The sequence below is a fragment of the Dermacentor silvarum genome, chromosome 1 (assembly GCF_013339745.2).
Source record: "Dermacentor silvarum isolate Dsil-2018 chromosome 1, BIME_Dsil_1.4, whole genome shotgun sequence".
Classification (NCBI taxonomy): Eukaryota; Metazoa; Arthropoda; class Arachnida; order Ixodida; family Ixodidae; genus Dermacentor; species Dermacentor silvarum.
Genome location: NC_051154.1, coordinates 289,698,471 through 289,726,309, shown reverse-complemented (window position 1 = coordinate 289,726,309; position 27,839 = coordinate 289,698,471). Strand labels below are relative to the sequence as shown.

Below are 27,839 nucleotides of genomic sequence, written 5' to 3'. Positions count from 1 at the left end.
ATTATGTACATTAATAAGATTAAACGTGCAATCTAGTGAAATAACTCAAGTCTCCAAGTAAATCACATTAGTAGCCACGAAGTTCAGCAGGTAAAAACACACACGCAGTGCCTGCTTTTCCAGTAGTAAAATACGGCGTAGCTTATAAGCTGTACATTATTAAACACAAAAAGACACGCCACAAAGCACAAGTGAATTCGAGAATGGGGTGAACATAAAGTTTATAAGGCATCAACACTGTAACCTCTTTGCGTTCCTATATTTTAATTGCTGAACAGGTCCAAGAATAGCATTGCACTCCCTACTTTACAAGCATTAGCTTAAATCTGTGGCTGGCAGTTTAGATTACTATCGTAACTAATTCCCAGTTACTTCAATGACGTGACTTGAGGAACCAGCTCGTGCCGATAAAGAATACAAACTAGAACTGTATTTATCAATACGACGAAAAATGCTAATCTACTGACGTTGAAGGGAAAAGTGAACTCGTCAAGCCGGGGCTCCAGCTCAGGCCGATAAGCTTTTCGCATACGAGGTATTGAGGTCCCGCGACATAGAGAAAAAGGCAATGTCATCAATACAGAGATAGAGTTGAATATTCTGGCGAACGGAGAGAGAAGTTGATAAAATACTTGGTAAGAACGGAGAAAAAATTGACTCTGTGGCACACCCTTCTACTTTGTTTATGCATACAAGAGGTAACCCAACCCAGGAAAGCACAAAAAAAAATCTCTTCCGGAAAATAATTTTATAATTGACCCATCATTATATCATTCAATCGAGTTCGGAACGGCCACAGATCCCTAATTTTGAAATGAAAGACCATGTTCGACACTCTCATAAGCTTTCGAACTATCTAAATTTACTAATATTGAAATCTCCTTTCACAGTTCTGTTAGTTAAAAGCGGCTTTCACTAACCATATCGCGAGCAAAGGATATTCTGATCAATGTATAAGGTTGCAGCCGGGATGATGATGGTGATAATTCTTAACTACAGCACATACGTGCTATGTGGAAGGGAGGAGGAAGAGGAGAGGGAGGGAAAAGAAGAAAGTAAAGACAGGAAGGTCAACCAGACGCACGTCCGGTTTGCTACCCTACACGGGCGAAGGGGATTAATGGATGAAAGGACAGAAAGGGGAGAGAGGGAAGAAGGTACTTACAATGTGAAACACGTGAAGTTGTCCATCACTTCACGCCTACTATCGGTCACTGAGGTCAGCCGATTTCAGTAATTGTAGGAATGCCCTCGTCGCTTTGTAAGCCTGCGACACGTGGGGCCATGGTCCAAGAATCTTGGTATCTGAAAATAGTCTGCTGTCTAATCGGTTTAAGACACTCCGAAGAACGTCGCGTTCGATGTTATAAAGATTACAAAAATACAAACGTTGCTCGATCGTCTCTTCACAGTTGCATGAGTCAGAGATTGGTGTGTCGTACATTCCATAAAGAACGAGTTGGCTTTCGTAAAAGCCACCCCTAACCAGAGGATGCACAGTAAAGTTGCATCACGGCGGGAGAAGTTCGATGGAATCTGCAGCTTCATTGTGTAGGATCCAGCCGGTGAAGACGACAGTTCAAGAAAATCGGGGTGCTCCATGAAGTTTGAGTATTAGTTTGAGCGAGTAAACGAAGACTCTTCGCACCATCCGTCCTTGATAAGGGTACAGGAAATGGCAGGGTTTCTTTGTGGGCTTACCAGTGGCATCATCAGCAAGGTCACTACCGACGATGCCACAGTGCCCCGGAAGCCATTGGACGAGGGTGTCATGTCTGTTTATGAGGGCTTGATGGTGAACCTCTCTGGTCTCAATTACCAGTTGTTCGTGGGTCTTGCGTCATAAGGCTGACTGCAGAATCTGAAGGGCTGCCTTGGAGTCACAAAAAACGACACACTTTCGAGGTTTTGCTTGTGCGATGTAATTAACAGCGGCACGTAGGGCGGCAAGTTTTGTTGCCGTAGAGGTCGTTATGTGGGACACTAAGAACTTCATTGTGACTTGTAAGGCCGGGATGATCAACAGCAGCTGTGGAGCTGGTGGCTGAGACAGATCCATTGAGTTCTTTGCTCATGTGCCTCGTTCAGTAATGACAATTTCAGCTGTCATAAAGTCACTGTGGAATGACGCTGCTATATGGGAATATGACGCTGCTATATAGGCTAAGAATAAGGCGGCAAGAAGTAACATAAGCAAGTACTATGAGGAAATAATGCACTAAAAAATCATTCGCGGTCATAAGAGGTACCAAGAAAATATATGTGCGTCATTGTCGTCTGCTCAGATTGAGATCGCTGCGGAAACACTTCTATCTCAGTCAGTACGCTTAATTTACCTCACACAATCTGTCTGTCTCGCATTTTCACTACGTGCGCAGGCATATCTATTGCCGGTGCATTCAGAATGTTTGCGTTGCTTATTAGCGTATGTTGGGCAAGCCATGCACAGAGCACGTGGCCGTCTGGTTAGTGATTAGCCTGTCTGGTACAGGGATTTGTGCAGTTTTTAACGTCAGCGATTTGAATCCCGCTTTACAAATTTCTGGTTTTTGTTATATTGCGCCTGACGCGTGCTTAGGCGAAGTTCTGTAAGCTATCAGTATTATCCACCCAAGAACAGTATCCCATATACGCCGTAATAAGGCTCGCTATAAATACTCTGAGCCACGTTCACATGTTGCTTGGTGTATTAAAACTGAACAGTTCTTGTTTAAGTAATCATTTGACTGGTTCTTTTCTTCACTCTGCTTTTTCTTATGGTCTTTTTTTTTCTTTTTTTTGTGTGCGCCGGGTTGCAGGCTATACGTTGCTCATGCATTTGTGTATCATAAGCTGCATGTGCATTGTGGGCTGTATGAATTTTAATCAGTCAATTACCCTAATTCATGTACATTTTTATTGTATTCATGTTCGTTGACAAGGGCCAGCCGGTTACACTTAGAGACGCCGACGTCACTTCCCAGTCATGCATATTTAAGAAATATGAGAGGGTATGCTGGCTAAGCAACCAATCCTCACGGCTAGGTGTTCGAAAAGTCGCCGTGGAAGCGGCTTGAGTTCACTCCATCGCAAGCCTTAATGAATTGCTCTCGGCCTTTGGAGGAGCAGATAAAACGCAGCCGCACCTCAGCGGACACCGCCTTTCGCAAGTGACCGCAGCCCTTTGAGCCCCGTCTCTAAACTATTCTTTTCAGTAGGCCAACTCCAACCTGCTTGCGAGTTGTGCCCTACATTCATCCATGCGCGCTGAACCGGCGCCCGACGAACACTGGCGGTGGCCGAGTAGCGGTTCAGGCGTCTCATTACGCGGCGGGAATCGCACCATTCTCCGCTTCAAGGGCACCCTTTTATAGAGCCGGTGCGCGCGCCGCGCTGGTATATAGTGCGCTGGCAGTGTGGCGGCGTGCCGCCTATGGCCACTCGTGCAGCGCACCGCACTTGGGCGCCTGCACACGCACACACACACACACGTTAAAAACGAACAGGCGGGAAGCCAGTATCGAGGGAGGACGCTGGAGTTCGAGTGGCCGCTCTCCGTTCGTTAGCGCGCCGTATGGGCTGATGCGCCGCTACTACGGCTGGGCCCCAATTTCTCCAGGAACACTCATTGTTCTTCCGGTACGCTCTCCGCCGCCGCGCCTGGTTTGCTGTTCCTCCGACAACTGCGTAGGCGCGAGTCAGTCTGCGCTCGTGCGTGCGTTTGCGGATGTGTGTGTGTGCGCGCGCTCTTTCTCAATCGTGGGCAGCCAAGTGCTCGCCGCACGTACACGTCGCGCGGCTCTCCTGATACGCCCTCATTAATAATTCCCCAAAGCTGGTGTGGGACACATGGGAAGCAGCGAGAGGATGACGAGAAGAAAAAGGAAAGGAGAAATAATGGACGCGGATATCGAGAAACCAGCGGCGACGGAGGAAAGGGATGGGTGGAGGGAGCGTGATTTGGAAACTTACGCCGAAGGAGGAGCAGATGTACATTTTTAATGGCTCCCTCTGAGAAAAAGCCTTGTTTTCATTCCAGTCAGGAGGCACACTTCCCTATAACGGAGAGCAAAGTAGGGAAGAAGGGAAGTGAAAAGTCTCGCTGGCTTTGATTTTCTCTATTTCAAGGCCACCAATGCCTAAAGCGATTTCGTTCATCCACGGACTACCAAATTAGCTAGAGACGAAGTTCAAGGTGATGGTTCAGAACGGTGGTTGTCTTATGTAGTGCATGTTGCGCACCGCGAAATGCTAAGGAAAAACGCAATTTGTTGCTGGATGAGTGTTTCGTGTTTAACTGCGATGTATTTACACCTTTGTGTCTTGGCAAGCGGGGACAAGTCGTAGAAACTTCCGGCACTGACTCTCAGGCTAGCAACACGTGAAGCAACACACCACCACCAGCACCGGCACCTAAAGCATCTGCAAGCACAACCTCCTTTCATAGGAGAATTTTTGATGTTGCCAGGTATTATGGAACCAATGCCTCGTTGCACTTTGGTTCCCTGAGTAACGATTGATTCCATTGGTTGATTGTGGCGATGACATCGTTTTGCCGATAAGACAGTAAGCCTCACTTTCTGCAACGATATTTTCCTCCTCGTGCTCTCCCATGTTTTTGGAGTCATTCAGGTCAATTTTAGGTTGGCATCATTGACAGATTACGTTGTTAGGCTCGCGTCTCGACAAGTGAAGAAATTTTTGAAATAACGTGTGCTTCTGCAACGGTTTGCCGCGACGAGCAAAATTTTGTAAGCTCGTTGTCATCTGTCATGTATAAACAGTTTCTTTTTTTTTTCTGCATGCTGACGAAGCATTGCGAAAGAGAAAACTACGAATAGGCTTTATTCTAGTTTAAGACGAGATCTGTGGAACCTTGAGAACTATGAAGCTTTGAGAGCAAGTGTAAAGTGTCAGCTGTGCCTGTTACGCTATTGACTTATTGATATGCTGGAGCACTTTTCTCCAACGAAATTTAGACGAGGACTGTGTCGTTTTTTTTTTTATTACCGTATCGTACCGATATAAGGCTTTACGCGGCCACGGCGCTACAGCTGGCTTTCTTAATTTTACCAGGTGTCCCACGTAACTTGAGCCAAGCTTTAAAAATATGCAAATGGCACGTAACGTACTGGGCAGAACCATGGTAACATTGTTTGCCGTCGCTTGGAGATACTCAGATTAGTTCTTGCATTCCGCCTAATTACATAATTAGTATGAAATAATTATTCAACTTCTCAAATATTATAATTAGTTTATGAAAAGTGTAAATGAGAAAATTGTAGAGCGATATGAAAAACTCCCGATGCGCAGCTTTCTGTTGCTCAATACGTGCTACATAAATGTGTTGAGAAGCATGAAAAGCATGAGAGAAGCCCGCGAATACACGCAAAATTGCCGCGCGACTGACCACTCGAGGCACTTTGCGTGTATTCGCGGGCTTCTTTAATGCTCCGGGCTTTCATGCTTTCATGCAGGCTTCTTTCACCAGCATGTTTTCAACCCTTCATTAAAGTTAGCTGGAAAACCCCGTAAAGAACCACGAAGGACAGCCACTCGACTTTTCTGCTAGCAGCTTAAATACGTAAAGTTCCGGTCAACTAGGGCGACTGAACACTTTGTCATCTTCGATCACATATGAAGGATTAATTGATATTTGTGACCTTTAATTACCTATGGCTGATTGATTTACGACTTAGAACTTAATGTTTCTCGCTAGCCTTTACACACATCGTTTCACGAGTCTCGCCCGCTTTATGGACTCATATGGTAGCCGTTTCCGACATCGAATACTGGCGCAGAGAGAATAATTCTGCATAAAAGAGGCATTATCGAAGCACACATCTTTGTGTCCTGAAGTGAAGGCTTGCGCAACACATTTCGGACGTATTTCCGAAGCGCCATAACCGCGTCTCTTCCACGCCTAGCCACGACCATGCTTTAAGCATGCAGGAGTGAAATGCATTTCGTGCAACCACATAAAACAGAGAAAGCAGTCGCACTCTCGCTGTGCTCTTCGCTGTTCTTTGCCCCCGCTCCTGTTCTGCCAATGAAATGCGCCATTAGTAATGACCTCGCACAGTGCGGCCAAACTAGATCTCGAGATGGCCGACGGCATGCATTGTACCTTCGGTTATGTCTCGGTCACGTGCTCGCGCATTCCTGTTAACATATCCAAAAAGGTCTATACGCTCCTCATCGACGGCGCGCGCCGAGGGGTTCATAAAGCTCGAATCGATGGCGCCATTGAATAGGAGTTTGTTGAATGTGAATTTAGGCATCAACGCTGTTGAATGGAGTAATTTTCGGGGATGGTCAAAAAGGCCTTATGTTGTTTTTTTTTTGTTTTTACTGCATTTTTCTTTTATTTTAGGAGAGTTTTAATTAGTATTTTGATGTTTAAACTAAGCGTTTACCCCAGGCAGAAGCTTCTTGTAGCTGGATCCTCCCGAAAGAAACTATTCAAACCTATTCTATAAAAAAAAGCCCAGATGGAAGAAACTCATTTATTTGGCATCGCGTTTTCTGGGAAAGTGTAAAGCATGTTTACATCGTCGTTTGGAAGCCATGGTAACAAAAGCCGCCTGAATGAAGGTACGCAACTTAATGTCACTGAAACCGTAGTGGACAGAAAGGGCTACAGTTAAAGGGATATTCGATCCAAGAGATACGTCGTGTAATTTCCGAACTTGAGTTGACTACCATTCTGTGCTGCTGAAAGTTGAAACGCGCGCCGTCCTACACTGCCAACAGAATGACTGGGGGGAGAGAGGCGTACTTATTGAAGAAGCCTTAGAGGGGGTCGTCCTGATGCAATACTCCTCTAGCCTGCTACTCCGCTCAGAGGGAAGAGGAGGAAGCGAGAGGTGCGAGGAGTGATGATGAGAATTGGCAGGCGGATGTGATTAATATTCACATTCGAGTCCAAAGAGCTCGTTTACAGCCTTGATTCTAGGCCTATGTTAATTAATATTACAAGAGATCCTTCACGGCTCACTCTATTGTAGAACGACCACTTTTGACAACAACCTACACGTGTCTTAGAAGAGCAATAACAGGGGCGTGCCTATTGAAAAGTTCACGATAGGTTTAATATGAAGTGAGCCTTTCAAAGGATACTATAGATATCTTGCTTCGCGTTAGTCGCGTGTTTGCCATGAATCATACTGACAGTTTATGCAAGCTTATGGCAATAAGATAAAACCAAAAAAGAAGAACAGCATGTTTCTTGGGCAACAAGGCGCAGATATCTTTAGCTTAAGGCCGTAGCGTCTAGAATGTAGTAAACTACCATACCATCCTCCAGAGCACCTGCAACCTTTGCTGCATACGTAATGAATTTGAAGTTTATTGAATTTTCTCCATACGAGACGCCGTCGGCTACTCACTGCTTTTGAGAGCGTGCCCTACGCAAAGCGCATTTTTGCGTGTCACTTCTCGTCTGATTTTGTACCGTAGTACACCGCGTTTGTTTATCATTGCACGTTCTTGATTCTTGCACGTGCAACAAGAACTATTTGGAAGCGCAACTAGTATTTGGCGCCGGTATGGGGCAACTGAAGTGACATTTAAAAAATATGCTGGCTTAATCTTGTAAGCCTAGAAGGGGCTTAATCCGTGGCGTTCTCATGTAGGCGCTCAAGTATTTTTTTTTTCATGCGCATATAACACCCGCAAACACAAAGAGCAGCACGTTGTTGGCAAATATCTAAGGATACCCGCTGTAAATCTCGGATTGCCAAGTTTTTTCGGGGAACAGGACACGAGCTTTGTGAATCTGCCCACGGAATGTCTGAAATTAAATTGCCTCATTCTTTAGAAGGTCAGCACATACCTGTCAATGGGCAAGTAAAGTGATGCAACTTCGAATACCACTACGACATCAGAAAACACTGTGGTCTGCTCGTATAGAGAGCACGAACAGTTAATCCAAGATAGCGTGAACAGAACGAGCTTGCGGCAGAGCTCGTACAGCCGCTGGCTAAGAAGACTTACGTCTGGAGTACCCGATTCGAAATGAATTTATATGTCCTTTCCTGAAATATCTACTTCCGTTTTTGCCTATGCTCTAAGCTTGTGTCCGAACGGCACAACAGGAAAGAGATGAACATAAAAAGAAAACAAACGGCGAAAATTTTACAAGAAAAAATATTTAGAACCGTGCAGCCTTCGATGTGCACACCGTCTCATTTCGAAGTTGCAGCTGAAACGTGACACTGGATAGCGGTGACCTATATTCCAGGATTAACTCCTCGCTTGAATAAAAAAAAAGCGTAACAAACTTCATTAGGCGCAGTTAATGAGGACCATGTCGAATCAGCCGTAATTTGCATTAAACTCGGACCTCTTTCTTAGTACACTATGGTTTCCACGAGGTGAATCGTGGTAATTTTCCATCAACTAACGTTTCATATCAACGTTGCTAGTGCGCTAGAGAGAGGACGAAAGAAAGAAAGCAGGCGAGAAAAGGCAGGGAGGCCAATCAGAGCTGCATGCAGTTTCGGGAACTAATAAGCCTGTGCCGAATAGCACATACGTATATCTCCTACAGTACGCCTCGCCTTTTGCGTCGTATGTGAACTGCGGTTAGCAGCTTCCCCCAGCTTTGTGGTTGCGTTTATCGTGTTATGTTTTATGCACGCAGTTTTCTCATCTCCGAGGAATTTTTATGGGAGACCTTGACCGCTAACGTACAGGTAACATTTACAAGATTGTAGTGAATAATTTTACTATTTCAAGAAATAAACGAATCATTCAAACCGTGATAGCACATTTGCTCCGCGTTAGACGGCTATGCACGGATTCATGAAAGAGACACCGAACGACAGCCATGGAAGTTGTCGGCTGGCACATAAGACAACTAACATAGTGCTTATAGAAGTGACATAGAAGCAAATGCCAGGGTGCTGTGCAGGCTAATAGCGAGTGCATTTCTCCCATTGCCACAATCATTGTGTCCGCTGGTGACAATGGATGGCTGTTTTATTTCAGCAGTTTTAAATCAAACCGCTGCTTTCAAACTCAGTTCATACTCAGTTTCATACTCAGTTCGGAGCCTAACAAACTATCACGTCAGCGAAGGAAGTGTCGCGTTTCCACAGATTACTGATATGCAGAATACTATGACACGTGTTTTTACGGGTCAACAGACGTCAATTCGATCCGTCTAGGCTTGAGAGTATTTGGAGCCGTTGCCATGAACATATTACTGCAGGACGAGTGAATGCACAAAAAGAAATTACACAGAAGCGCAAAAAAGTGGAAAATGGGAGAGGCAACATGTGCTTGAAAGTTTTGCTCAGCGTCCTGAAGTCTAAAATGAAAAGACAAAAAGCAAAAAAAAAAAAAAACGAGATTTAACGTCCTATAGAGCAACACCTAGGCTATGAAAAACATCATAGTTAAGTGGCACCGAATTATTTTCGGCCGCTTATGGTAATTTATTGTGCGCCTAAATCAAGATACACCACCGTTTTTGCATTCTTCCCCCATGAAAATGCTGCTGTCGCGACCGGTAATTGGACCGGTGACGTCTTGCTAAGAAGAATGCCATAGCGATTGATACACCATGGCGAGCGCTCTCAAGACTACGACATTAGCGATGAAAGAGGAAGGAAGAGAGAAAGGGGGCAGGGGAGATCTTGCTTTCGGCAAGCACGGAAAAAAAGGATCAAGAATGAATTCTTCAAATGGGCTCTGGACTATGCTGCAGCGTTGAAAACGGGGCCTAGCGAAGATCGATGCCGGCAAAGCATACTACATTGATGTATTCTTTTGTGGGCAGGTATTTTCTCTAAATTTCCCGCTGGATTAGAGTGAGACTTCATTGAGGAAAAGGTAAAAGTTCGCAGGAGACGTCGCCGAATGAAGGTTATCGAACGGCCTTTCTTTGCGGTTGTTGCGAAGGGTCTGTCAGTGTTTTTTTTTCTTCTTTTTAAATAAGTATGTGTTATGATTTCTTGTACCTGCGTTGCTTCTCTTCCGTACCTCTTCTTATATCTCTTACCTGTGTGCCTCTTTCTACCCTCCCCAGTGTCGGCTAATACACTAGCTATTTTACCTTCATTAAAATGACATTAAATTCTAGACGTACTACGTGCCTAAAGTACGACCTGTTTATGAGGCAAGCCGTAAAGGGAAGGGGGGGGGGGGGGGGGCTTCGGTTTAATTTAGACCACCTGGGGTTCCTTAACGTGCACCCAATGCACGGTACACGAGCGTTTTTTTGCATTTCATTCCCATCGGACTGCAGGCGCCACGAGCAGAATTCTCCAAATTATTATCCCTGCCTCGTCCTCTTATATTTGTGTTTACGTCGTTCTACCCATAAAAAGGACATATCTTATGTCACTTGCAGCGCGTACTTCGAAATCAGCGTCTTCATTCGAGTTGTTCTACAGTCTTCATCTCAGCTCTCATAATCTGCAGACATTTCGTTATAATGGAGTGTTTTACGCTCAATCGTCACTTGCCGGTCCCCTCCGCTCTCCGCTTCGCTCAGGCATCGTGGAAAACTGCCTTGATTACACATTTCCTAAATACATTTCTGTCACATGATCTGGCCATGTTGCAGCCTGCAGAATGAAAAAGAAGCCAAGCGAACGCACCGTCATGTTTCGCTCAGTCGGCTCGGCAGCGGAGCCAGGGCCACTATTTTGTAGCGATGCCTTTAAAGTAATAATGCCTTTTCGCGCTTATCGCTCTTTGTCAATGGTCAGAGCGACGGTCCGCTCACGATATCAACGTTGATAACGCGAGCGGACCGTCGCTCTGACCACTGACAAAGCGCGATAAGCGCGAAAAGGCATTATTACTTTAAAGGCATCGCTACAAAATACCGGCCCAGGGCTGTGTTCCGCTTTCCGCTGTCGGCACAAGCATTGTGCGCACCTAAACTAGCGTTCCTGCCGTGGCTGTCTGCAGCATGCTAGAGTGCTATATACGTATGTACTTGAGCGGAGCAGACGTACAAGCGAGGCTTGTATTGGCTCACAAGTTTCGGTGGCGTTGTAGTGGTCACGCAAAAAAAAAAAAAAAAAAAAAAAAAAAAACGGCTGCTCCCACAGTAGAGCAGCTGTTCCCGCTGCGCCGGCGCTGGATCACGTGCCGTGCGCGGCCAATCAAGGTCGTTTGGCAATCCGGGTCCTTTGCGTTCCACCAAGGAGCAGGCTGCGTTTGAGCAACGGCGCCATGAACTCCGATTCTAGCGTGAGGGCTTCCGACCCCCAGGCGAAACGTCAGCGAAGAGCCCCGCACCCCGAGTTGCGGGAGCGTGATGTTGAGGCCAAATGTCAGCGTCGTCTTGCCCTGCAGGAACCCGACAACGGTGGTGCACGCCTCGGCAACGCTAGCGCCAACTTCTCCGGTGCGATAGTCGGGTTTCAACGCGAGTTTCGGAACTGGAACTTCGGAGCCAGCTGCAGTGCGTGTGACCGGTTGTGGTACTCGTCAGGGATACTCGTCATTGCAATTCATTCCGAGGAACACCGAAGAAACACATGACAAGCTTCGCTTACCCCCATTTTTCGTTAGGCGAAGGGTTGGTCAACGCGCGACCTCGAACTCAGCTGCGCAACGCCATACCCACTAAGCTACCGCGGCGGGTGGTGGCTCTGCGTCAATTTGGTTTCACAGGCAAAAGCAGGCAACATGCTCGCGCAGCAAAGCTCGTGCGCGACGCAGCATTCGTTGCCCGCCGTGGTGGCCTAGTGGCTTCGGTGTTGCGCCGCTAAGCCCGAGGGACGCGGCATCGAATGCCCGCCACAGTGGCCGCATTTCGATGGGAGAGAAATGCAGGACCGCCCATGTACCGTGCATTGGGTGCACGTTAAAGGACGCCAGCTGGTAAAACTTAATATGGAGTCCCTCACTACGGCGTGCCTCATAATCAGATCGTGGTTTTGGCACGTAAAACACCAGAATTAAAATTTATTTGAATGCAGCACTCGTTCGCAGCGTGGCCGCGCGACTTTCAGCGTGTCGGCAATTTTCATCGCTCTTCTCACAAACTCGGCTCTTCGCTGTCTGGGATGTTACAGTCAACGTAGTATGGTCGTCATGCGGCCATGCTATGACAGCATAGCAGCTAGAACCAGGTTTTTCGGTCGCTCCGATTAATAAAGGATTCTGTCTTGCAGCGCAATAGTAAATTTTCTAACAGAGAAGCGTGATGCTGAGAAAATGATCGGTATGCAGCAATTAAAATTTATCCTGGCCAGAAACACCGCGGGCCGAGTGTATTAGTTGTGTGTCTCATCGTGACCAATATAAGCCGACTGCCTGGCGGCAGCAGTCTTCACTTCGACGTAGTGTTGTACACGTTCCTCTAAAACAGGAACGCAAGCTCGTTCCTCGTTCCTTCCCAATATTGAAACGAGTTCCCGTTACAAGCTCCTTTAATGCGAAAGGAACGTGTTCCAGTTACTTTTCGAACACTGGAACGTGTCGTTATATTACCGTTCCATTTTATGAATATTTATTTAAAATATAGTGCTCGGATAATCCTGAGGCGAAATAAAATGCGCAATTTGAAACTCACATCGAACTACGTATGTAACATTCCGTTTAACCAAACATAATTAATCTGGCCGCTTTTTCTACCTCTTCTCTTCTCTTGATCTCCCATATGCACTTCTTCCTTTTCTTTCACGAACATTACACAGGCCTCCCCTCTGTCGTCAACCCTCCTGGGTTGATATGGTACCACGTTGTTCACAGATGATGTTTCAATAACACCTTGTGGTCCACTGTAGCACAGAGTCTTTAAAATGCCTTGTTGATGGGCGGTCTGCGCAACCTTGTAGAGTCCTGTAAAAGGGGCCTTTGATCCTCGCAGACCCCTCCGAACAAGCACGTAATCTCCCTCTTGTATGTCCGGAGATTGGACTGAATGTCGGGGGTCGTAATTTCTGTTCATTGCGGTCTTGTATATAGCACGTTGATCTTCAGACTTCTTTAGTTCTTGCAGCACCAAAAGATTCGTGATTCCCAGCAGGTGGTCTGCGGGAAGCCATTCCGATTTGCCATGGTACGTGAAGTACGGTGTGCACCCTGAGACAGCCGTGTGTGAGTGATTGTGGTGGTTCACAGCAGCTTCAAGGGCACATCTCCAACCGCCTGGAAATCCCGGGTAGAGCGCTATGAACTGTTTGACTTCTCGTATCGCTCTCTCGGCGAGTCCATTTGCTTCTGGATGGTATGGTGCAGCGAAACGAAGCTCTATGTTCCTCTCGTCAGCCCAACGTTTCAAGCGATCACTTCTAACAGCTGGACCATTGTCAGTGATGATTACTTTGGCGTGTTTGAACATATCTTGGTTAAGCAGCGAGATAACGCTGTTGGAATCTTCTTTTCAGGGTTTGCATGCCACCATGCGTGTGCACTCTCAATCGCCAGTAGAAAAGCTTGCGTGGTTCGTACTCCCTCCCCCTTTTTTCTGAGCTCCGCGAAGTCAAGGTGTATAGTCTCGAATGGCTTTTCTGAGTGTTTTTGGGTAATCATCGCGCTTACACGGGGCCTAAACTTCGCTTTGCAGAGCTGGAATTGATGGTACGTCTTCACATATTCCGAAATATCTTGTTTCATTGTCTTCAAGTAAAATCTTTGTTTAACCTTCCAGTAGGTCCTCCAAAAACCGTCATGGCCACCGGATTCCGGAGAATCATGATAGAGGCTTAAAAATTTTTCCCACACTCGTTGTAGGCACGAGTAGCCTACCATTTTTGAGAGTCATCTCTTCCGTGCCGTCCCACAACATGTGGGTGACATACTTGTCGTCATCTTGGTCCCCAATTAGCAGTTTTGACAAGGCGTCTTCATCTGGTAATTTTTATCCTGGCCTGTGAGCGACATCGAAGGCAAACTGTTGTATTTCGCTCACCCACCTGGCCAATCTTCCTTTAGGTTGCGAGAGATTAAGAATGTATGTCAGTGCTTGGTTGTCGGTGAATAGGCTGAAGTGTTTGCCTTCCAGGTACATTCTGAAATAACGAAAGGCCATTACGACTGCCAATGCTTCCTTTTCCGTCGTTGGGTAGTCAACTTCTGCCTTGGGAAATGTGTAGGAATAATCGCCGATCATTTTGAGCTGTCTCTTCGGATGCTCACTCCCGTCCCGCTGGTATAGTACAGCGCCAGTACCATAATGGGAAGCGTCGGTGTTTAGCTCGAACGGCTTCGAGAAATCCGGTAGTGTCAGCACGCGGTCAGATGATATAATTTTTACAAGCTGCTGATACTTCTCTTCGCATTCATTAGTCCACACAAATGGAGTATATCTTTGTGTCAGCAACGTTAGGCATTTGGTCTTTAGGGTGTAGTCTTTTATAAAAGCCCTAAAATGTACAGCGAGACCCAAGAACACTCGAAGAGAATGCGAATCGTATGGTTTTGTCAGCTGGAAGATGCGATTGACGGACTCTTATTTCGTGCTTTTTGTTTGTCCGTCAAATATTCTCCCCAGGAAGACAACGGTGTTCTTAAAGAATTCGCTCTTCTTCAAGTTAATCTTTAGCCCAGCTTTGCTAAGTACTTCTAGTACCCGGGTAGATGCGAGTAGTGGTCATCACGAGTCTTCGAATAAATGATGATATCATCCACATACACGTTGCAGAAGATTCCGGTAAATTGGCTAAGCACGCTGTTCATGATCTTCTGAAACCATGCACCAGAATTTTTCCAACCGAAAGGCAGTCGGTTATATTCAAAAATATTGAAAGGAGTAACAAATGCCGTGAATGGTTTGTAGTCTTCTTGCAGTGGAATCTGCTAATATCCTTTACAAAGGTCGATGCGGGAAAAGCATGTACATCCGCCTGTCTCGTCAATAATATCGTCGATCCTTGGCATCGGTTATGGGAGTAAATCCGTCCGACGGTTTACAAGTCTGTAATCAATGCACATCCTGAAAGTGCCATCATCTTTGGGCACGATTGTAATCGGAGATGCAAAGGTAGATGTTGATGGTCGAATAATTTCAGCATCTAGCAAGCCTTGTAACTCTTCTTTTAGCCATTTCTTTTTTTGATAGGACATCCCATAGGGCTTTCTTTTAACAGGTGTCGTTTCACTGAGCTTGAACGGAACTTCACTTACTTTTGCTGCAGGAGGGTAAACTCCGATGCATATCAGCTCCGGGAACTGTGTCGGTACATCCGAACTCTCTCTGATCAATTTGAGATGTGTTTCATAGTCTGCACACACATTCAACTGGGATGTCTCAACCGGAATGTCAACAACGACTTCATCGCGCATGAGATGTTTATCTTTAATTTCTTCATGTCAGGGCGTGCCAGTATAAAATTAAATGCGGCGTCATGAACAAGCAGTGCTTCTACAGTTATTTTGCTTGTTTTAAACTCCACACACATGCATGCCCACTTGTCTAGCACTCAAGAACTTCCATCGTAACTCTGTACTTTGACAACTTTTCGACTGAATATTTCATCTTGCAAATTAACTATGCTAACTGATGCTCCAGTGTCAATTAATACTTCAATCATGTTTCCATTGACGCTCATTTGTGCGTACAGTAGGCCTGCCGCAGACTTCGCCAAGTAGACGCTTTTAATCGGTGTCTCCAAAGAGAAGGTAAAATGCGGGCTTACCAGCTGTTTACTTGTTTCGGGTATGGAGTCCTCTCTTTGGCTGAGTCAATTTCAGCATAATTCACTATAGTGCTTTGGCCATAGGACGCCTGGTCTTCCGGTGATCCGATGGTAGAGCTTCGGCTACAGATGTTGCTCTCTTAGTCATTGGTTAGTAAAAGGTCGTCGGGAACGTCTTTCAGTGACTGTAGGAGTTCATCCAAAGCAGCAGGTTGTCTCATCATGATTAGACGCTGATAATGCTTTGTAATGCCCAGAATAAACAGTGGCATGATTGATGATTCCCGTAGGTCGGGATCGGCGCGTTGCAGAAGCGAACGTTTCTTGTAAAAGTAGTCAATAACCGATCCTTCTCGCTGCTTGTATGCAATGGCCTTTCCCCAGCATTATATTGGATTCAATGCGAAGTGTCACAGAAAGCTAGCTCGCCATTCAACCGATGGTACATCTGTGTTGATGGGAACGCGCAATTCGAACCACTTCTTCGCATTTCCTAAAAATAAATGGTTAATGTTATAGATGCGGTCACAGTCTGTGGTCCAATTGTTCTGCGAACATGCATATTCATAAAAGTGAAGCCACGTTGTACCATCAAAAGGATCTGGCTTGATAAGTGCTTTCACCGCCTGCTTTGTTGATCGGAGTGTTGATGACAATATGTTCAGAAGCTCTTGCTGTCCCTGCACTTGCTGTTCCTGATTTTTCAAAAGGTGTTGTAGGAGATGGTCGGCAGCTTGAGTTTAGCTTTTAACTACGGTTGGTCTACTCGAACTGTCAATCCAGCGTTGGAAGTCAGTCACACGCATATGCACACTGACTGAGCCAATGGATTCGAGATTCCCAAGCGATGAATTGGCTCTACCGACTAAGAAGACCAAGAAGTCCAGTGTGCTGACCTTTTCAGGTAACTCGACGGCATTGTCTCATCTTCCTGGTAGTTCCTCACCAGTAGACGACCATCTTCATGTCGGGCGATGGTGAATGACACCCACATGGTTCAAAACTGTGACTGCGCCAAAATGTAACATTCCGTTTAATCAAACATATTTGATGGTGATGATATCCTCAACACAGGGTTCGCACCCATTCCCGGTGATTCGCCAAGAATTGGGCACCTGAACTTTTAGATACATAATTAATCTGGCCGCTTCTTCTACCTCTTCTCTTCTCTTGATCTCACATGTGCACTTCTTGCTTCTCTTTCACGAGCTTTACATGTTATATGAACTTGAACATCGCCGGCAGCAGGTTATCTAGAATTAAAAAGAATCCAAAGAAACGCTCCTATAAGAATTTTTTCAGGGAGCACTGGACATACTCCAGAGATGTCTAACTACAACTTTGGTGCTCGTCTATTACAAGTGCAAAACATATGGCACTTTCCACTTCGGTCTTCAAATGCGCAGTCAGAATACTGCGCTTCAGATGTGCAAATAGAAAGTTACTCACATGCACCAATAAAATTAAATTCCTTGCACAAGAAACCACATCGAAAGAAACAATACATAGGCGTTTAATGAATGCTAATTCAATATTGCAGTATTAGTCGGAAAAAGAAATGTCCAGAATACATATTCGCCACTTAGGTAAGTCCCTTGTCTGAACTCAGCAAGAATTGCATCTCGATGTTGGTGCCTGACCGACGAACCCGTTTTTCAAGCGAAGCTTGTATTGCCTCACAAGTGTTGGCGGTGGTGGTGGTGGTGGTGGTGTAACGCTAAAACCCTATCGAAAACATGTCGAAAACTCACGTCTCGTTCGCTTAGCATATACCAAAATTGGCATGGAAGGGTACGAATGTATAACTAACATGACTGATAGGTCATGACACCAATGACATCGCATGCTCGTGAGTTACGTCACGATTAACGATTATAAATCACGCGTGGCGCATACCCGCATTGGATATGCGCTTATGAGCTAGGGACAATAATGAAAGGAAGGAAGGAAGGAAGAACGAAAGAAAGAGAGAATGAAAGAAAGAAATCGCGCGTGGCTCATACCGGGGCCGTACATTGGAGCTCCGCTCCCAGAGTAGAGCAGGTGCGGGGAAAGCTGCGCCGGCACCGGGTCACGTGACGCGCTCGACCAATCAGGGTCGTTTGGTGTGTCACGGGGAGGGAAAGGAAAGGAAAGGGGCTTGGCGCGCGCTCCGCCGAGCTTCCCTCGCCTCAGATCAGTTTCGGCGTCCGGATGGGAAGGCCAGCGTGTGGTGCGTTCCACCGAGGAACAGGCTACGTTTGAGCGACGGCGCCGCGAACTCGCTCGGGAAAGGGCTCGTCGTCGACGTGCCGATTTTTGCGTGAGGGCTTCCGAAGCCCAGACGAAACTTCAGCGAAGAGCCGCTGACCTTGAGTTTAGGGCAAACGAAGCGGAACGCCTGCGACAGCGTCGTGTTGCCACAAGCTTCGCTTACCCCCATTTTCTCGACAGGGGAAGGATTGGTGATTTGTTCGTTAGTACTTCAATGGCAATGTTGAAGAGCCGTTCCACCGAAGCGCTTGAGGGTACTGCCGTGTTGTACTTGAGGAAAAGTTGGGTGAATTCCTCGAAGTTCTTCATCTGCAACAGCGGGTAGTCAACTGGTACCAGCAAGTACCGCGACAGCTCATCCTGTGCCTCGGCTGGAAGGGTTCGATGACCGTGAGGACGTGAAGACTGGAAACTTTCCATCCACTGTGAAGTCCCTAGAGTGGCGCTGCGATCCGGACGTCATGGTTCCTTTGCGACAGGCCGGCATGGAGGAAAGAAACTACAGGAGGGAGCGTCGCGTGGCAATCTTGAAGCCTAGCAATGAAAACACACAACAGAGATTTCACGAAAAAAAATGCCCCACAGTCACGTGACAGGCAAGCGGTAATTCTCTGCGCCTCGCGTGGTCGCCCATCCGCCCTGCGTGACGTGCTGCGTACGTACGTGCGTCTGCTCAATGGCGTGAAACGTTTACAGAAGGAACGTCGTTTCCTCTGCCATTCCTTCATAAACGTAACGAGTTACCGTTACAGTTCCACCGACCCTTAATGGAACGGTGGCGTTACTCCGTTCCTCCCAAAAGGAACTAGTTCCTGGAACACCGTTCCTTGGAACGCCGTTCCGTACAACACTGCTTCGACGTAATAAAAGAAGGCTGCAGAAACTCCTCTACAAAGAAAATCCTTTAAGCATCCTTCAGAATGTAAGCTACTACGAAAAGCTGCCAGAAAGCTCTCAACGTGACCGGAAATCACTGTATGTTGATGGGCGTTGTTCATGCTAGTCATAAGTATTTATTTCCGTCATTTTGCACAAATAATTATTTATTTAGGTTTAATTAGCGACCGTTTAATTCACTTACCTACTCGATAAGACATCAGTTCAAATGTTGTGGAGGATGTTGAACAATGACCGATAACAACATTTAAAGCAAGCGAAGTCTTGTGCGGTCCTTTCTTTCTTTTTTTTCGACGAAAAAAAAAACAATTGCGAAAAAAGAATACCACTTCATGAAGTGTCCGAGAGTCAGCAATTGCAGTGCTCTCAAAAGTAAACCTCGTCAAACAAGGGCCTAGCTTATTGCACTGGAAAAGAGTGGCCGCGCTCTTTCCACGGCGCGTCAGCTGCTTTCGGCGCTCATTTTTGATCCTTCTCAAACGCGAATGTCTGGCGCGCAGGCGCGTTGTCACAGGGTACATACAGGGTGTTTCATTTTAGCTGCACCAGATTAAAAAAAATCCTGTGGCAGATAGCACAATTATAATCCTTGTTCTAAACTACTCGATGAGGCGGACATTACTTCCATGAGAAATCAAAACGCCTAATTGAATAATTAACATAATTACGCTAACTAACTTTTTAATTAACAATTTTACGGCTCATCTTTCAATCTACCAATTATAGCCGCTGAGTTCGCAAGGCGTATCCACTTGGAGCGAATTATCAGGACTGAACAAGTTTCGAGATATTGATTTACAAAGTGTCTGACGAAATGCATGGGCGTTCCAGTTAACTTTTTGGTGAAAACGCTGTTTTATGTATTGAAGAACTAAGTTAACTGGAACGCCCATGCATTTCATTGGACACTTTGAAAATTAATATATCGAAACTGGTTCAGTCCTGAGAATTCGTTCCAAGTGGATACGCCTTGCGAACTCAGCGGCTATAATTGGTAGATTGAAAGATGAGCCGTAAAATAATTAATTAAAAAGTTATGTAGCGTAATTACGTTAATTATTCAATTAGGCGTTTTGATTTCACGTGGAAGTAATGGCCGCCTCATCGAGTAGTTTAAATCAAGGATTATAATTGTGCTATTTGCCGCAGGCCATTTTTAAGAATTTGGTGCAGCTAAAATGAAACACCCTGTATATTTTAATTTCGTGGAGTTTATTTCTTTATTTTCTTCAGATAAAAGGACCACAAGAAATCTAGGGTGCAGTAAGAGCTGCTATCGGTCATTTTTGGATATCGTACAAAATTTTTTGTAATTAACCCCTTATCGTTTAGTAAACTAAAAGCTAGCTATATAAACTTGAATATTTATTCTTGCAAACTAAAAAAAAAGAGAACAAGTATATATTGATGGCTAACATGAACAAGGCCTATCAAAATGCAATGTGCACTGGTCAAGGAAATCTCTATGTTATTTTTACATTCCTGCCGACAATTAGGTGTAACAGGCGGTATAAAAAATTATTATTACAAAGCGTTCTTGAATCGCTCCATTAACACTGCCTGTAAAGCGTACTCAGCCTTCTGGTAGTTGTTACCAAGGGGTAGGCAGCTTAAAGGGGACATAAACCACTTTTTATCGAAGTGGAGAAAAGCATTCGAAGTTAAAATAGCCTATTTCAGAAATACTTTGCCGCGAAAAGTACTTGAATGCGTACAACATAAGCGGAGAAGCGGAGCAATCAAACACGGCCTTCGCGGTGCTTCCGCTCCTTCTTCAATGCCTTGCGCTGCGAAGGATATGGCGGAGCTGGGTGGGCCCAAAACGCTACGCCTACTGAACGTCACCGTGGCGCGCAGTTAAAATTTGATTGTGGATATCAACGTAGAAGCCCTACGTATTTTGGCGCCTACGACGCGCCAACCGTAAGCCAAGCGTGGTTGTCCTCAGCGAGCTACAGCAGGCTTAGCCAGTAGACTCGTCGTGGCGGCCGCGGCGTCTGCGCTACGTAGCAAACAGCAGCTACATTTAATTGTAGTGTGCATGCACATCGTTTGCTTTGTACACGACATGGCTTGAGTGCGTGCTCGCGCTGATATGCTGAAGTCTGACCGTAGTGCGGACTGGCGTTGTCCTTCACCAGCTTGACCGACGGGTAGTAGCCATATCCAACTTCCGCATTTTTGAAGCGCTATCAATAAGTGTGCCAAGGCGCCTAACTAGGAGCGGCCAGGAGACAGCGCGCGCTGGCAAGCGTGCGTGTGGTCTGACCTTCAGTTTAGCGTGGTTCGAGGTTAGTTGAGTGTTCAGAAATAGTCGAAATTAGCGAGACCAGACGGGTACGACACCGATAAACAGGATGGCCAAAGTTTAATTCCTACGCGCGCGGCCGCGGCCAAGCGTGAGCGGACGGTAGTCGGCTTCTTCCGCAAGTACGTAATTATTATCAAAATTCAAAAGCAGGTTTTCGCTTACTTCAGCGTGTTTATTAAACTGCGTCTATAAATACACACAGTAACAATAGGAAGACGCGCACTTATCCAAACACCCTTCTTGATTGATGTCAGCTATTGGCCAATAACAGCCGCGTTTTCTGGACGCTTTATTACGAAATAAAGCGTCCAGAAAAGAGTGAGGACCAGGCTTCTGTTGAAAAGAGAGCGTTTGAGAGAAAGGTGACTTGATGCTCCACTTGCGAGCTGCACGCGCCGCACACGACTGCCAAACTTGGCTGAGATGTCCGTGGCCTGTATTTTTTCACCAAGCCCCTTAAATGGCTAAGCCAAAATTAATCATTCATTCATTCATTCATTCATTCATTCATTCATTCATTCATTCATTCATTCATTCACTCACTTTACTTATTCATTTATTTAGTTAGTTGCTTAGGTAGTTAGTTACTAAGTTATTCCGTTATTTGGTTAGTTAATTCGTTCGTTAGTTTGTTTTTTGGTGCGTGATACCACAGACATTAGCTTCTTGAATAATTCGTAAGATCCACTATTTTTATCTTCTTATATTGTTCACAGCCGTCCAGACCCATGCATAATGTAGGAGCTACCTCCTATCGCTGCCATATTAGAGAGGACTACTGAGTGCGCCTAAGCACTGCATCGTTATTTAATAGTAGAGATAACGTGAAACATATCGCTTTTGAATAGCGTAAGCGGGAAACGTTAACGAACTTAATTTTTTCAGGACGTTGTGAAAGACTTATAACAAGGAATTAAGGACGCTGAAAATGAAGTTTGGCCATTCTGCCCCCACGCGGCACCCCGTCAGCTTTAGTATTGTGACAGAGGGTATAAAAAAATCATCCTGGTGTACAAAAGCCTCCTGGTGGTTGTTACTAAGGAGAAGGCAGATGGGCAGCTAAAGTGCACAAGTATCAGTACCTGAAAAGCATGGACAAAGAATGGAGGAGGACGAGGTCGAGAAAGTTGGCAACCAAGTACAGGGTAACTGAAAGTGTAAGTAGACAGCCAGGAGTCATCAAAACGAAAGTGAGAGAAACAGAGACAGTGAATTGGATGCAATGAATGGAAACAAAAAAGACGATGGAGATTTAGAAGAATGAGAAGAAAGAAATTAGAAGGGAAAACTTGTGCGATAACACAAAGGGCAGAGCCTTGCTATTTGAGGCTCGAGCCGGTTGCCTAAGGACCAAAAGATACCGGAGCAAATATTCGCAACTAGATGAGGCCTGTGTCTGCTGCAGTAAAGATCAGGAGACCACTCAGCACATCTTAATGGAATGCGAAGTTATTCACCCAGTTAGAGCCGTAGGTAACGTACTGCTTCAAGAAGCGCTTTCGGATTTAACATGGACGGAAGCATCAACCGGTCAGCAGTCATGATAAGCAAGAGACGTTTAGGGTAGTGGTGGAAAAAATAGCAGGGAAGAGATTGATACGACCGGATCCATTACAGGCATAGGGAGTGGTACAAGGTTGATAGAGAAGTTTTGAGGAAGAGAAAAAAAGAGATGCACACAAAAATGCTACGATGAAAAGCATGTGTAGCATAGCCGATTAACTCAAGCAGGCTACATGACTATTTGTCACCTAGCCTTTTCTGACCTAGATTCAAAGAGGATACCAATAAATCATCATCGCCATCATCATATTCGCTGTGTTAGTATTTAGTTTAGTATTTTGAAGCTTTAGTAGCAGTATTTAGTTGAAAGCAATACCGAAAACATTACAAGATATACGAATACCAGACAGTTGGGGGCAAAGTATAATGAACTTAGTTTATAAACGTAAATAGGAAATAGATAGAATTAATCAAGTTATATATACCGTTGACAATTACGTCGGTAATATGCAGGTTAACAATGCAGGCAATTAAATTAAAACTGCAAGCATAGGCACAGCATAATGGCATATTGGGAAAACTTCAGAATGGCTTCAGAACGGGTAGGCGTCTGGACGATAATTTATTTCTTCTCACTCAGTGTATTGAAATATCCAGAAAAAGAAAGGAGACCACTATATGTGGCTTTCTTGTATATTTTAGGAGCGTATAAAAACGTTAACCGCAACGTTTTGTGGGTATTATGGAATGAGAAGGCTTAGGAAACGACTGTATACAGCTTTCGAGGGAGATTTACTTCGAAAATACCGTTTTCTTTTAATAGGAAGGGATGAGGAGCTAAGAGAAAGTTAATACCTCCAAAAGAGTAAGACAAGGGTGCCCTTTATACACGCTGTTGTTTATGATGTATACATGGCAAGGATGGAAAGGGCGCTAGACGTAAACAACATCGGGTTTAATCTCTCATAGAAACAGGTGGGCCCGAAAGTAATACAACAGCTCCCAGGTTTGTTGTATGAGGACGACATTGGGTTGCTTGCTGTATGGCAAAGTAATATGCAAGGTCTGTGCACAGGAAGCTCAGAATTTAGGATTGAAATTTAGCTTTAGACAACAGGTATTATAGTATTCGATGAAAACAGTGCACAGACGGTGCCACTACTGTGCCAAGAAATACCTCGCGTAAAACAATACAAATATCTCGGTGCATGGGTAAACGAGTGTAATAAATATATGGGAAGACAGAAAAAAAACAATCATAACAAAGGGAAACACAAATGCGGCCAGAATGAAACACAGGGATACAATAGGCACGAGGTGCTCCAGGTTAAGTGGAAATGTGTAATAGTTCCAGGACTTACATTTCGGTATGCGGTTGTTTGCTTAAAGTCAGAGGTACAATCAGTACTCGATGGCAACCAAAGGTCAGTGGGACGCCTCCCATTGGACGCTCACGGCAAGACTACAAATGAAGCCGTACAGGACGATTTGGGCTGGACAACTTTTGAAGTGAGGGATGCTCACAATAAAATTGATTTCGAAGAACAACTGAGGAATATGGGCGAATGTAAATTGGTTGCGAGAGTGTTGAATTATTTATACAGGAAATATATTGACTCACAGTGGAGGAAAAAAAAATAGGAAGCTGACCAGCAAGTATGCGACCGGTATAATAAGCAACATACTCGAAAAGTCAGAGAGGCTGAGAATGAATGAATGAATGAATAAACTTTATTGTAGGAAAAGTGGTGTGGTTAATCTCAGGTGGAGCCCTGTTGTAGAGCCCCACTGGCCGCGGCGGCTCGCCGGGCCTGGTTCAGGGTCGCCTGTTGGCTTCCCAGTGCCAGCTCGGAAAGCCGTGTCTCCCAAGACCACATTGTGATTGTCTGTGATGAGCTCACCAACCTAGATACTGCCTCGGCTGGGCGTGCCGTACACTGGTATGTAATGTGTGTCAGTGTGGCTGTGTGGTCGTTGCACCACGGGCGTACACTGGTTGTGTATATCTCTGGAAACATTGCGTGCAACGTTGATATGTGCGGGTAAGTATTGGTTTGAAGGCGGCGCCAGTCCCTGGCTTGTTGGCTGCTTAACTTGTGATGTGGAGGAGCGTACTTCCGTCTGGTCCGGCGTTGGTCCTCCAAAATCTGTCTGCTCGTGATCGGATCTTCATGGTTGTTTGTGAGGGGCCTCGAAGAGTCTTCTGCGGCTCACCCAGCAAGTCCGCGAGCTACGCAGTTGGCCTCCACGTTGCCTTCGACGCCTGTGTGCCCTGGGCACCAGACGACCCCATGGTCCTCAGTCAGCGTGGGGCCCAGGATATCGATGACGCACCTGGGAAGTGTGCCTCTAAGATATAACCGACAGGCGCCCTGTGAATCCGTCAGGATATATGCGGAGCTACCTCTTCGTTCTGCTTCTTTGATTGCGAGGGCTATGGCTGCTGCCTCTGCGGTGGCGCTTGATCTGGTGCGTATAGATGCGCAGGCCACCACTTTCTTTTGGTTTGTTACTGCCGTTGCGTATGCCGTTTTTCTGGGTCCTTATGGTGTTGTGGAGTAAAGACTAGCGTCGGTGTAGTAAGTATCAGGATCGTTCCTTCTCTGGAGGAGTTTTCGTGCTCGCGCTTGCCGGCGCTTTTGGTTGTATAGCGGATGCATGTTCTTGGGGATCGGTTCCACGATGATGCGAGCCCGAAGGTGCATCGGTACGATGACTGTGTCGTCTCCGCAGTATTGGGGGGTGAACGGGTATCCCAGTCTTTGCAGTAGTTTGCAGAGAGGCTGAGACAATCTCCTGGGTGGCGGCAATAGAAAAGAAACCGGCAATGAGTAACTACCTAAGAGTTAAAAACAAAATCAGGAGAGAAACAATTCATGATAACTGAAAGGGAAGCTCATTACTTTTCGAAGCGACTCAGGATGCCTTAGACCGTGTAGTTATAAAGCGAGGTACACCAAGGAAGAAGCATGTGTTTGCTGCGGTAAAGCTAGAGAAACGATGGAACAATGTTTTATTAGTATGTGAAGATGTCTACTCGGCTGTCGGTTTAGGCTCCACTGGCCTCCTTGAAGCACTTGGGTCCTGGGATTGCAGGAAGAAAGTAAACATGTCCGCAAGCAAGACTAGTAACAGGCGGTAGGAGCTTTGGTGGCGGAAAAGTAGGGAGTACAGAAACAACGGAGGCGTACAAAAACGAAATTTCCAATAATGGCTCAGAAAGTTGAAAAAAGAATCTGAAATAAAATTATGAAAAACTATGAAAAAGAGCTTGGTGGCGAAACCCAGCCCCGTTTCAAACAGGACGCTCATAGCGTCCATCCATCCATCCTATTCCTTTAGCAGAGCGGTAGCAGGCTTCGTTAGCTACGCCGGAGGTAGGCTCTTCTTCAGCTATGTAAATTAAATTGCACAAGCAAGCGTGGCTGAGAACTATGCCACAAAGAACCATGGGCATCCTAGGCGTTAAGAACGCTATCAGTGCCAACGTGTGTCGAATTTACATGCAGTCTTCCGCTAAAATCCACACTTCCCAAGAATAGGCCTGCGCAATTTCTTTTATTACCTTGCACCTTAATGTAAAATTTGGTTTAGTTAATTGACGCAAGTTCGTTATTCACATGTCCTCACTCAAGCCTACTGGTTCAACAGACCCCAATCGTGGATTTAGTCATATTCGCTCGGAATAATGTACACTCAGCCTTAAGCAGTCTCGTGGACTCAAAAACAATTGTAATCACATCAGATGCAGATTTACTTGAACTCACTCTGTGTTACATAAGCTCCGGTTCACTGGGACTCACTCTGCATAAGACTCACGTCCACTTCGACACGCTTCGACTCATCCACACTCAGAATCACATACCATCGGGCTCACTCGGTCTCGGGCTCACCGGTGGCCGTGAGGGTGAATAATTGTTTTTCGACACGTGAGAGAGTTCGTGCGCCTATGTGCTTTGTAGTTTCCCATGCGAGCTCAGCCTTCTCACCATCAGCCCAGCCCCCAGCTCCAATATAACTTAATCCGCCAGCTACAACCGCTACAGCGCACGTGAATGGCCGTCGTACAGGTCTGTTTCCGGTCGTCCTCGACGCTACGCGCCATAAAAGTAAAACTAAAATGTAAAAATAAAAATAAACTCAATTTAATTGAAATTGTTAATGGCGCTTCGTCGAAGACTCTGAAAGATGGGTTGCATTTAGAACGCCTGTTTTAATTTTATTTCATACAAACAAAAGCAGACGTCACCAAACCGTTGCTGGCTGAACTATTACTCAAGTTTGAATTGTGGGGTTTTACGTGCCAAAACCACGCTTTGATTATGAGGTACGCCGTATTAGAGGACTCTGGATTACTTTTGACCACCAGGGGATCTTTAGCGTACCCCCAATGCACGGGCGTTTTTGCATTTCGCCCCCATCGAAATGTGGACGCCGCGGCCGGGATTTGATCCCGCGACCTCGTGCTTAGCAACGCAACACCCTACATAGCCGCTAAGCCACCGCGGCGGGTATCACTCAAGTTAAAAGAAGTACTTCTGTTCTGCCTTTCTTTTCACATAGCTTTGTGTACAGTGCTTGCATCGCATTACTGCCATGTACTGATGTCTCTAGCTTTTCATAATAATTTTGTAATTTATTTTCAAACGAGAAATAGCTGCTTCGTGCACAAAGCATTTTAGTGGAGAAGCAATAAATTAGTAACTCTACGATTCATTGTGCAGAAAATACAATGAAAACTCGAAACGCTGTTATTTCACTTCACATGTGTTGCAAACTGTAATAGCTTTTCAACATGGAGTAAGTATCCGCAACTCAAATGAACTGCAGGGGGCTCTGCGAAAACTGGCCGCGTCTGGCTGCACTGTGCAACATGGCGGATGCACGGATGTCCCCGCAAGGTCGATCCACATAGGTCGCGAAGCTTCGGGCGAAAAGCGGTTCAGAACCAATTGTCACCGACATCAGCAAGGGTGGTTGGTTATGGGGAACAGCGATTGAAGCGCGACTATGTTTGGAGGGAATAAACACAGGAAAAGAAAAAAAAGCGTTTTTTTAATTAAATCGAGACGCAGTTATATTCATTCAACGAAAATAAGATTTCTAATTCATTTTATATACGCATTACGAGAAAAGAAAAGACAACTCTATTTTACTTGATTATTATCAATAAATACCTTCTTTCAGCGCCCACCGTGAGAGCGCCCATCGATAGCGGCGGGCGTTGACGCCGCTATCACTTGCAATGGAATGCAGCTCTTGTAGTGCGTGGAAAGGCGCGCTCGTAAAGT

At 45.6% G+C, this 27,839-nt stretch overlaps 1 protein-coding gene across 1 annotated transcript in view; it reads left to right on the top strand.

The window, feature by feature from the left end:
• Window positions 1–27,839, top strand: part of LOC119437208 (frequenin-1-like) — a 283,793-nt gene that overhangs the window by 197,456 nt on the left and 58,498 nt on the right. The window lies entirely within an intron of this gene.